Source organism: Pinus tabuliformis, chromosome 7, assembly GCF_031772625.1.
Source record: "Pinus tabuliformis cultivar Carrire ecotype Pingquan chromosome 7, CPIR1, whole genome shotgun sequence".
In the NCBI taxonomy this organism is placed as follows: domain Eukaryota; kingdom Viridiplantae; phylum Streptophyta; class Pinopsida; order Pinales; family Pinaceae; genus Pinus; species Pinus tabuliformis.
Window position 1 is genome coordinate 836,265,987 of NC_142293.1, and position 11,740 is coordinate 836,277,726.

An 11,740-nucleotide genomic window follows, 5' to 3' on the forward strand; every position below is an offset into this window, starting at 1 on the left:
GATAATAGAATTTCACAAGTTGTTCGAGGAGAAAAGTTACTTCCTTCTCTATAAGCAAGCAGTCCTGAGCTCTGCATCGAGGTGATCGGTCCATCCCAGTCAACACCTTGGTCCTCATCTTCTCCTTGATCCTAGTCTTCGGGCAAATATTTCCAGGGGTTAGGGAGAGTGGGCGTTGAAAAGTTCTTGCCAATGGCAGTGACGCCCCAAGGTAGTGCAGAGAGAATGCGAGAGATTAACCTATCTTGATTATTATTTGTAGAGGTAGGGTTTTCTTCATTCCAATTGGAAGTCGTTTGAACTTTCACTTCAATTCTAGAACAAAAATACTCGTTTCCCCACGAGTACAGCCCGACCTGGGCTTTTGTAATGGTCATCTTTGACTGCATTCAAAAAAATCCCCCAAATTTGTGAATTCTTATATATCAGGCATTGCCATGGAATGAAATGTGGTTCTTGTACAAAGGGTTGTGAGTTATTTGTTACCATAATTTTACAGTAAGTCTTGGGTCACATTTTAAAGTTATGCCCTATACTAGGAACAATGTTAGAAGGTCATAGTTGCAGAGATTGAGCAATTAGTAGTCACTCAATAGTGTCTAGATAATATTTAAAAGAAGAGAAGGAAAGTTGTCTGGAAAGTAAGGCTTCTCAAAAAAATAATAGCCTCAAAGGTTCGACATGGGCATAGACTCATGGCTTTGAATGTAAATAGATTCTCAACAAAAACTTCAACATCTTTGAATACTTGTGTCCAAGAAGATCTGATTATATACATGTTTTACCAGGGACTTTTTGAATTCAAACACTCTTAACTTTAAGTTTTAGACAGGTATCAATGGGCTTCGTGGCTGTGAAGTTTCTGCATCATCCCGTCTTTTTGGGTTGCACTATAAACATGCTCGCCATCTGTGGTCAAGCAAGACGGCCTACTCGATGAAGGACGATGAAAATGAGGGATTGTAATTGGCTGCAATGAACAGTCTTTGGACATCCAAAGCCCGCAGTGAAAAACACCTCCAACGTAATAAGCCTAGATCCATCTTTAACTCTAGATCTTCAGAAGAGATTTGAAGATAAGATATATCTAGACTGGTTTTTAATGCATATGTAATGTGCGTTTATTTTGAAACTAGCCTAGATCCATTTTTACTCTAGATCTACCAAGTCCCAAGATGGATCAAATCTCTTTTCACTCTAAAAGAGATTGATCCCTCTCAGCGCTTGGTAGATCTGGAGTTAAGATGGATCGAGACTGGTTTAATTCCCTCCTTTAAATAGGTTATATTCCACATAAATACCATGAATTCTCATAAACCTAGACCTCAAAAACCGTTAATAACTTGACCAAGTCAAGTTTATCTTATTATTATAGTTTAAAATTTATTTTGATTTAACTTAGAGTTATTTTTAATTTTTTCTTTATTTTATTTTTGACCAAGTAAAGTCCGTTGGGTCTTGGATAGACAGTGATCGTGTGCTCAGTTAAGGCACTCCTTGATGTGAGGCCATCGGTTCAATTCCCCACCCCGATCAGGGTGATATATTAGACATGATGAAGATATAGTCTCGCCAAACTTACAAAAAAAATGACCAAGTAAAAATGTTTAACGTAGTGTTATTTTTATTTTTATTAATAAATATAACTATTACTTTACTTTACTTTTATTTTGTTTTATTTTTTTATTATTTCACCAAATAAAATGATTGCCTAACATAATAGGACAAGACATCTCTTCCATACAGGTCAAAGAGAGCCTCTTGGAGCAATAAGATTTTTAGAATTTTAATTTAATTATGAATAATTATGTTGAGAGGTGGGTTTATTTTGAAATAAAACTTTTAAATTTTTAATTCAATAATTATTAGGTGGATGGTAAAGATTTAACCTCCATAAAGTATTATAAAATACTTTTAGTAATAATCACAAATTAAAGGTTGAGATTTATCTTATGAACAATTATCATATGAAATGAGTTATGGTTTTTGTGCATGTCGTATTGACTAGCCTAGATCCATCTTAAATTCAGATCTACCAAGCACTAAGAGGGATCAAATCTCTTTTCACTCTAAAAGAGGTTCACATATCAATATATTTGATCCCTCTCCGTGCACAGTAGATCCAAAGTTAGATAGATCTAGGTTGTTTAATTCCCCCCTTAAATAGACTATATTTCACATGAATACCATGTGTTCTCAATACCATGGGTCATTTTTATTTTTATTATTATTTTTTATAGGTTTATTTTTAATTTTAATTTTACTTTTTAATTTTATTTTGATTGAGTTAAAATGTTTACATTACATTACTTTTTTTTTTTTTTTTTAATGTAATTTGGCTTATCCAAAATGTTAAACATTACATTACAACATCTCTAGCATACTAGGTTGGTGAGTGCCAACAAGCCATGGTATTGGTCCATGATATTATAACAAAACCTATTTCTAAATTAAAAATCTCTATAATAAAGTATGGGTGAAACTTCAAGGTTAATAATCATTTTTTTTTAAATGTATATATATTTAACTCATATATTAATTCAATTTATAATTATTAATAATAATGTCCATGGGTTTTTAGATAGATGGTGATCATGTGCACTATTAAGGCACTCCTATATTTTAAATCACCGGTTCAATTCCTCACCCTATCTGAGTTTTATTTTTGAACATGACCATGATGTAGTCTCACCATTATTGAACTTACGAAAACAATAATAATAATTTAAAATAAAGTTATAATTTAGTTATTTGTTATTGTTTTCTTTTTAATCGTGGCAATGTGAGATATATCATGAAATAAATGTTTTGATGACTATCTAGAGTCATTTAATATATATGGCTACACTAGTATAAATGTTGCTTTGCTTCTAATAGTGTTTGAACGCGTGGTTGCACTTAGAGAGACCATATTAAATGGTTTCATGTCCCATGCACACATAAGTGGACCAAAGCCCACCCCATGTCCTCCTTTGTAAAAAGTGTCAATTGGGGTTATCTCGAGTGGTTGAGTGAAATTATTGTTATCTTCCCCACCAAGGTTCAAATTCTCACTAGTGACATGATGAGTTATAATGCCATGATATATATTGTTGCAATGGTTTCATACATATGGATAATGTTGTATTTGTTTCAAGCCTTGTGAACCCTTAAGTGAGTATATTTATGGGTTGGTCTAGTATCAACAACTTCACTTTAGCCCTAGTGTTGAGAGAGAGGTTGATTCCTCTCCTCAGAATAGATATATATATAGTTGTGTGTTAAATCATTATTAAGGTTTTCTTAGGATCTATTAGCTAAAACGATTATAAGGAGATAAAGTGAACATTATCAACCATTAATAATTTTAAGTCTTTTTTCCACTAATAAAACAATAATAATAATAAAGAAATGTTTTATTATAGTGAAACATCATGGAATCCATCTTAAGTTGAATTTGGTTAGCTAAGTATTTTTTTTTTAAATGGCTAGAATTTTGTATTAATAAAAGAGGGGTTTGTCCCAAACCAAAACATGTCTTAAGAGAACTCGAAATATCAAGTTTCCTTAGAGGTTTGGGTTGGAACATGCTGGAATAACCCAAAACTAGCTCAATGGCACCACTCCACTTGAAGATTGAAACTGCTCCACTTGAAAACTTTCTAAAAAAAACTCCTAAAATCCAGATAAACTTACAACACATTTAAAAAAAAAATTATTTGTTTGTGATTTCACCTTTCTTGTAGAATTGCCTTTTGATTTTTGTTTTAACTTGGATCCATGCTTGATTTTCTATTGATCCTGAAGAGTCACTAAATTTATGGATGTTTTTCTTTTGGGGTCTATGATTTGAGCTGGATGGAGGCTCGCTTCTACCTGGTCCACCCACATTAACACATTTTTGTTTTTAGTTAAGTAATTATGAGGAGAAAATCCAAGTTGAATAAAACATTTTGCTCCTTAAAATATATATATATGTTATCCTTTGAATTATAACATACCTATAAATATGTAGTGCCAGAGAGTTGTATTTGAAATATCACACTAAAACAAGAATGCAAAAATAAATATAAGACCATAATACTAATAATTATCATGAAATATTTAAGTCATCAAGGGCCCAAACCAATGACAAAGGAAAAATGCATTTATCTTCTTTGATGTATATCAACTTGTGCAACATCATGTCTACTTTCTCTTCTCACGGTGCCTCCTTATTTAACAATCAAAAAACAAATGTCTACTCTCTTTAATTTCTTTTTTATAGTTGAGGTAACCAATATTGCAAATGCATCCCCGGATCCAGGTGTCCCTCCTAATGTCACCACCTGCCCAAGGACAGAATGGTGATACCCTCCACCTGGAAACCATCACCTTTGTAGTGTCTTGTTATGCTAGCCTGGGTCTTTATCACCCGTAGTCTGCAAATACCTCACTCACATGACTTTAATGCTCATCCCGCTCCCCCTCCTAGCATACTAAACCAAGACATTATGGCCTTGCTCTGGTTTTTTCCGACGACCACCCCACTCACAATCTGGCCTCTTTCGACCACATGCTCTGTTCTTGCAACCATTGTAATAGTTTCACCTTTCGCTCATCCCTTTAACTCCAACTGCTTCAACATGAGTCGAGAAAGAGGCAAGGGTCATCGTGTTGGGTGCGACAGAGGCAGAGGTTGTCCTTCCACCTCCCTTGTTGTAGATGAATATTGGATCATGTATGATCATGCCATACCAACCCACATTCGTCTTCAAGTTTCAAAATTGGAGGTTGAAGAAGTTCGTTGGGGTCACAACACTCTCTGGTCGCTCCACAATATTCTTGCTCTTCACCTCCTTGCCCAGGAACGGGAGAAATATTAGGCCACCTATTGGATAGTTGAGCTTTATGACATCAATTCAAATGCCACCTCCTCCTTGTGATGTCTCTCCCGTGATCTTGACATCAAATTCCCTCTTGGCATCCCCTCATCCTCCTCCCCTAAACCCTCCACCTTCGTCTTTGTGCCCATCAATTCCACATCTCATCCGACTTGTTTGGATACTAGTAGTCGCCCCTCCTTGGCTCAGAGGCAATAAATTGTAGCAACATCTCTGGAGAACACTCAGTCGAGGGCTCCAACACTTTCCCCTCCTCATCCCATCCCGTATGGATGTTACATCATTGAGGAGACTCTTGTTGAAGTGGATATGACCGTCCCTCTTAGCGATGGACGCAAGCAATTGCAGTAAGTTAATGTGCCCCCAGAACATTGCAGAGCTAGCTTAGAACTCCCAGGTTTCCTCCAACAATGACTATTTTGATATTTTGTTCTCACTTCAAGTTTTGTCTATCTGTGGCTTGGTTCCACCATAGAACTTTGATTCTAAATTTTGTAATGTTAAGTTTAAACACTATTTTTTTTTATGCACTGCACAACTTTTGATCTACAAACGATGGAAATTCTCTTTGGTTTCCCTCGCCAAGGACAGAGAAGCTCGATGGGTGATGGGCGAAGACCCCAAAATATTTTTTGCATGTACTCTACGTATATTTCCATGTTAATATAATGTGAATATTTTCGAACAAAAAAAAAACGACCCATATAACACATGACCACACATTTGAAAATACAACCATAAACAAGAATAATAAATCAAGCCACACTTGGTTGGAATGATTTTTCTCCCAACTATAAACAACACAACAAAACTAACACCCCAAGGGCAAGGCCATTGACTCATACATGTAAAGCTTTCACCATATTCCCCATAGCACTATACACTACTCATCATCATAATTAATTGATTGGGGAGTTGAGGGAGGAGGGCAAGGTGGCTAGCCGACCTAGCCTTATTTCATGCCTTCCTTCTCTATTTGAAGCAGTGGTTCTACCTATGACATTAGTACTCTAGTTCGTAGTGCCTGCGGCATGTTTGGTGGTTTTTTCAACAAATTTTGTGGCTCCTCTAATGTTTTTTTCATGGTTTTCATTTGTGTTGTCAATTGTTGTATTTTGTAGAATGAATTGAGGGTGCAATGTGTTGGGAAACCCCTTGCTGCTTGGCTTACAGTTTTGTGCTTACTCTAGTTTGTTACTGAGTTTTTTTTTTGTCTCTGCTTGGGCCTTTGGAGGCATTTTGGTTGATTCGTTGACGAACCAGGTGATGTGGCCTCTAGTCCTGGGCGTCTTGGGTATGTTGCATCTTCCCTTTGCCGATTTTTTGTCTTTTTGTTGCAGAGTTCAGTTGTGTTGGTGGTTGTTAGGTAGGCGTCGTGGATTTCTAATGGGCTTTGATGCCCTTTTATTTTGTTTTACCTTGCGGCCTAGTTTTGGGCCTTTCTCCTAAAGCTTGCGGGGTGGCTTGTGCCCCATCATTGATATTTATGAGATTTCATTCTGTTGGGGTTTCATACCTGTTTGTTGTCCATTTTTGTGGCAAGGATTTCTTGTATGGTTCATGTATTTCTTTGATCAACCATGAGGTGTTAGTTGCTTGAATGTGTTTCAACATGTGCAAAATGCAATCTTTGTTCTTCTCTTAATGAATAAAATTACATGCTTCTTTTCTCAGGAAAAAAAACTCATCTTCGTAAAGAACGACACATTCCCTCCCTAAAAGGAGCAACATGGAGAAGAAAAATCCCTCCTATGAAAAACCCCTTTCTTTCCATTCCCCTTTTCTTTATTCTTTATTACATGAAATGGTAATGTGTCAATTCCAAAGAAGCCCTTGCATTACATCGTATAGTGAAGTGTCATATTGTGTGTAAATCCTAGGTGTCCTTTGCACATAGGTACTAGGTGTCTTTTTGACATAAGCAATGGGTGTGAAATGTATTGGGGGCATTAAGTGAAAAACGGATACCAAGGTAAATAAAAATGTTACTTCAAAATTTAAGATAAATTAAGATGGTAAAAAATAAGTAATGTTAAAGTTTATTAGGAAAAGAAGTACCTTCCTCACATCTTTGACATTCCTTTACCATGTATGGGTTTGTGGCCTCTCCTCATGTTCCCCTTCGCCATTCTAGAACATATTATATTACCAAAATCCTTTTCACCTCACTAGATCAAGTTTATTCCTACTTGTTGGGAAAAATATTTAGCTAAGGTGAGCAAAATTCCCTCAAGTAATGGAAAGCTTGAACATTACTAACAACAAAACTATGAGAATAAACATTATCAGAGAGTTAATATTTTGCATCATAAACATAAACAAGAAAATCGATAAAAATTCATGAAATAAGTAAACAAAAAACAAGTATACCTTTATAAGGCTAATAAATGCAAGGAAAAGGCCATATGAGACACCAAGAAGAAGCAATAGGAGGTGGTCTCTTTATCCTTCCCCTTAGGAGGGTCCTTGTTGTTCTTCTAGAAGCCCTCTCTCTATATCAAGTAAGAGTTGATGATTCTCAAGAAAATGGATCTCGAGAATCAAACTACCAAAAATGCATATTGAACTCCAATGAACTCTTCCAAAATGCATATCGATGGCTCCCTTTTATAATCAAATTATGTAGGTTCATGCATGTGGACTTGTAAATATTTGGGGGTAATGAGGGCAGAGTTAACTTGAGCTTTCCTTTTGATTTTTATGCAGTGAAGGTGAAATGAATTTTAGTCTACTCATGCTTTCCCTTGAAGTGCTTTAAGTGCCTTTTTTCTATAATGAAATGTGCTACTTTTGATACTTTTCTTGACTTGCACGTCTATAGAAGGAAAGTCCATGCAAGTTGCACAAGCTTTGTGAAGGAAACTTGAACAAGTAAATAAAAGCTAATGTTCCATAGTTTTTGGATGCTTTCTTGACGGGTATATTAATTCCATGGTATACCTTCATAATGATGACAATTTCACTAATCACTTGTATCTCGATGTCAGTGATTTTTAGGTGATAACACTAAGTAATGTCAATCATATCTAATATTTGTCGATGGGCGCAATTTAACTAATATACGAAATGGCCATTTTCATGATAATATGACAATACAATTTCAAGTGAGATTGTAATTTATTATTTTTTTAAATGTGTTTTTGAATGCATAAATGGATTCAACACCCTGAAAATCCCCTAGGGCACTTGAACTCTACAGATTAAACAACTTAAACTTATGATTTTTAAAAGCCTCCCTTAGAAAACTTTCTAAAAAACTCCTAAAATCCAGATAAACTTACAACACATTTTTTAATTTTTTTATTTGTTTGTGATTTCACCTTTCTTGTAGAATTGCCTTTTGAATTTTGTTTTAACTTTGATCCATGCTTGATTTTCTATTGATACTAAAGAGTCACTGAATTTGTGGATGTTTTTCTTTTGGGGTCTATGATTTGAGCTGGATGGAGGCTCGCTTCTACCTGGTCCACCCACGTTAACACCTTTTTGTTTTTAGTTAAGTAATTATGAGGAGAAAATCCAAGTTGAATAAAACATTTTGCTCCTTAAAATACATATATGTTATCCTTTGAATTATAACATACCTATAAATATGTAGTGCCAGAGAGTTGTATTTAAAATATCACACTGAAACAAAAAGGCAAAAATAAATATAAGACCATAATACCAATAACTATCATGAAATATTTAAGTCATCAAGGGCTCAAACCAATGACAAAGGAAAAATGCATTTATCTTCTTTGATGTATATCAACTCATGCAACATCATGTCTACTTTGTCTTCTCTCGGTGTCTCCTTATTTAACAATAAAAAAACAAATGTCTACTCTCTTTAATTTCTTTTTTATAGTTGAGGTAACCAATATTGCAAATGCATCCCTGGATCCAGGTGTCCCTCCTAATGTCGCCACCTGCCCAAGGACATAATGGTGATACCCTCCACCTGGCGACCATCACCTTTGTAGTGTCTTGTTATGCTAGCCTAGTTCTTTATCATCCGTAGTCTTCAAAGCCCTCGCTCGCATAACTTTAATGCTCATCCCACTCCCCCTCCTAACATATTAACCCAAGACATTATGAACTTGCTTTGATTTTCCGACGACCACCCCACTCACAATCTGGCCTCTTTCAACCACCTGCTCTATTCCTGCAACCATTGTAACCGTTTCACCTTTCGCTCATCCCTTTGACTCCAACTGCTTCAACATGAGTCGAGAAAGAGGCAACGGTTGTCGTGTTGGGTGCGATAGAGGCAAAGGTTGTCCTCCCACCTCCCTTTTCGTAGATGAATATTGGATCATGTATGATCATGCCATACCAACCCACATTTGTCTTCAAGTTTCAAAATTGGAGGTTGAAGAAGTTCGTTGGGGTCACAACACTCTCTGGTCGCTCCACAATATTCTTGCTCGTCGCCTCCTTGCCCAGGAACGGGAGAAATATCAGGCCACCTATTGGATAATTGAGCTTTATGCCATCAATTCAAATGCCACCTCCTCCTTGTGGTGTCTCTTCTGTGATCTTGACATCAAATTCCCTCTTGGCGTCCCCTCCTCCTCCTCCCCTGGACCCTCCACCTTCATCTTTGTGCCCATCAATTCCACATCTCATCCAACTTGTTTGGCTACTAATAGCCGCCCCTCCTTGGCTCAGAGGCAATAAATTGTAGCAACATCTCTGGAGAACACTTAGTCGAGGGCTCCAACACTTTCCCCTCCTCATCCCATCCCGTATGGGTGTTACATCATCGAGGAGACTCTTGTTGAAGTGGATATGATCGTCCCTCTCAACGATGGACAAAAGCAGTCGCAGTAAGTTAATGTGCCCACAGAACATCACAAGGCTAGCTAAGAACTCCCAGGTTTCCTCCAATAATGACTATTTTGATATTTTGTTCTCACTTCAAGTTTTGTCTATCGGTGGCTTGGTTCAACCATAGAACTTTGGTTCTAAATTTTGTAATGTTAAGTTTAAACACTATTTTTTTATGCACTGCACAAGTTTTGATCTACAAATTTTGGAAAGGCTCTTTGGTTTCCCCTGCCAAGGACAAAGAACCTCGATGGGTGATGGGTGAAGACCCAAAAATATTTTTTGCATGTACTCTATGTATATTTCCATGTTAATATAATGTGAATATTTTCCAACAAAAAAAAACGACCCGATATAACACATGACCACACATTTGAAAATACAACCATAAACAAGAATAATAAATCAAGCCCCACTTGGTTGGAATGATTTTTCTCCCAACTATAAACAACACAACAAAACAAACACCCCAAGGGCAAGGCCATTGACTCATACATGTAAAGCTTTCACCATATTCCCCATTGTACCATACATTACTCATCTTCATAATTAATTGATTGGGGAGTTGAGGGAGGAGGGCAAGGTGGCTAACCTTAGCCGACCTGGCCTTATTTCATGCCTTCCTTCTCTGTTTGAAGTAGTGATTCTAACTATGACATTAGTACTCTAGTTCGTAGTGCGTGAGGCATGTTGGGTGTTTTTTTCAACAAATTTTGTGGCTCCTCTAGTGTTTTGTTCATGGTTTTCATCTTTGTTGCCAATTGTTGTATTTTGTAGAATGAGTTGAGGGTGCGATGTGTTGGGCGACCCCTTGCTGCTTGGCTTACAGTTTCGTGCTTGCTCTATTTTGTTACCGATTTTTTTGTTGTCTCTGCTTGGGGCTTTGGAGGCATTTTAGTTGATTCGTTGGCGGACTAGGTGATGTGGCCTCTAGTCCTGGGCATCTTGGGTATGTTGCATCTTCCTTTTGCCGATTTTTTATTTTTTTGTTGCAGAGTTCGGTTGTGTCGGTGGTCGTTAGGTAGTCATCGTGGATTTCTAATGGGCTTTGATGCCCTTCTATTTTGTTTTACCTTGCGGCCTAGTTTTGGGCCTTTCTCCTAAATCTTGCGGGGTGGCTTGTGCCCCATCATTGATATTTATGAGATTTCATTCTGTTGGGGTTTCATACCTGTTTGTTGTCCATTTTTGTGGCAAGGATTCCTTGTATGGTTCATGTATTTCTTTGATCAACCATGAGGTGTTAGTTGCTTGAATGTGTTTCAACATGTGCAAAATGTAATCTTTGTTCTTCTCTTAATGAATAAAATTACATGCTTCTTTTCCCAGGAAAAAAAAAAACTCATCTTCGTAAAGAATGACACATTCGCTCCCTAAAAGGAGCAACATGGAGAAGAAAAACCCCTCCTATGAAAAACCCCTTTCTTTCCATTCCCCTTTTCTTTATTCTTTATTACATGAAATGATAATATGTCAATTCCAAAGAAGCCCCTGCATTACATCATATAGTGAAGTGCCTTATTGTGTGTAAATCCTAGGTGTCCTTTGCACATAGGTACTAGGTGTCTTTTTGACATAAGCAATGGGTGTGAAATGTATTGGGGGCGTTAAGTGAAAAATGGATACCAAGGTAAATAAAAATGTTACTTCAAAATTTAAGATAAATTAAGATGATAAAAAATAAGTAATGTTAAAGTTTACTAGGAAAAACAGTACCTACCTCACATCTTTGACATTCCTTTACCATGTATGGGTTTGTGGCCTCTCCTCATGTTCCCTTTCGCCATTCTAGAACACAGTATATTACCAAAATCCTTTTCACCTCACTAGATCAAGTTTATTCCTACTTGTTGGGAAAAATATTTAGCTAAGGTGAGCAAAATTTCCTCAAGTAATGGAAAGCTTGAACATTAATAACAACAAAACTGTGAGAATAAACATTATCAGAGAGTTAGTATTTTGCATCATAAACATAAATAGGAAAATCGATAAAAATTCATGAAATAAGTAAACAAAAAACAAGTATACCTTTATAAACCTAATAAATGCAAGGAAAAGGCCATATG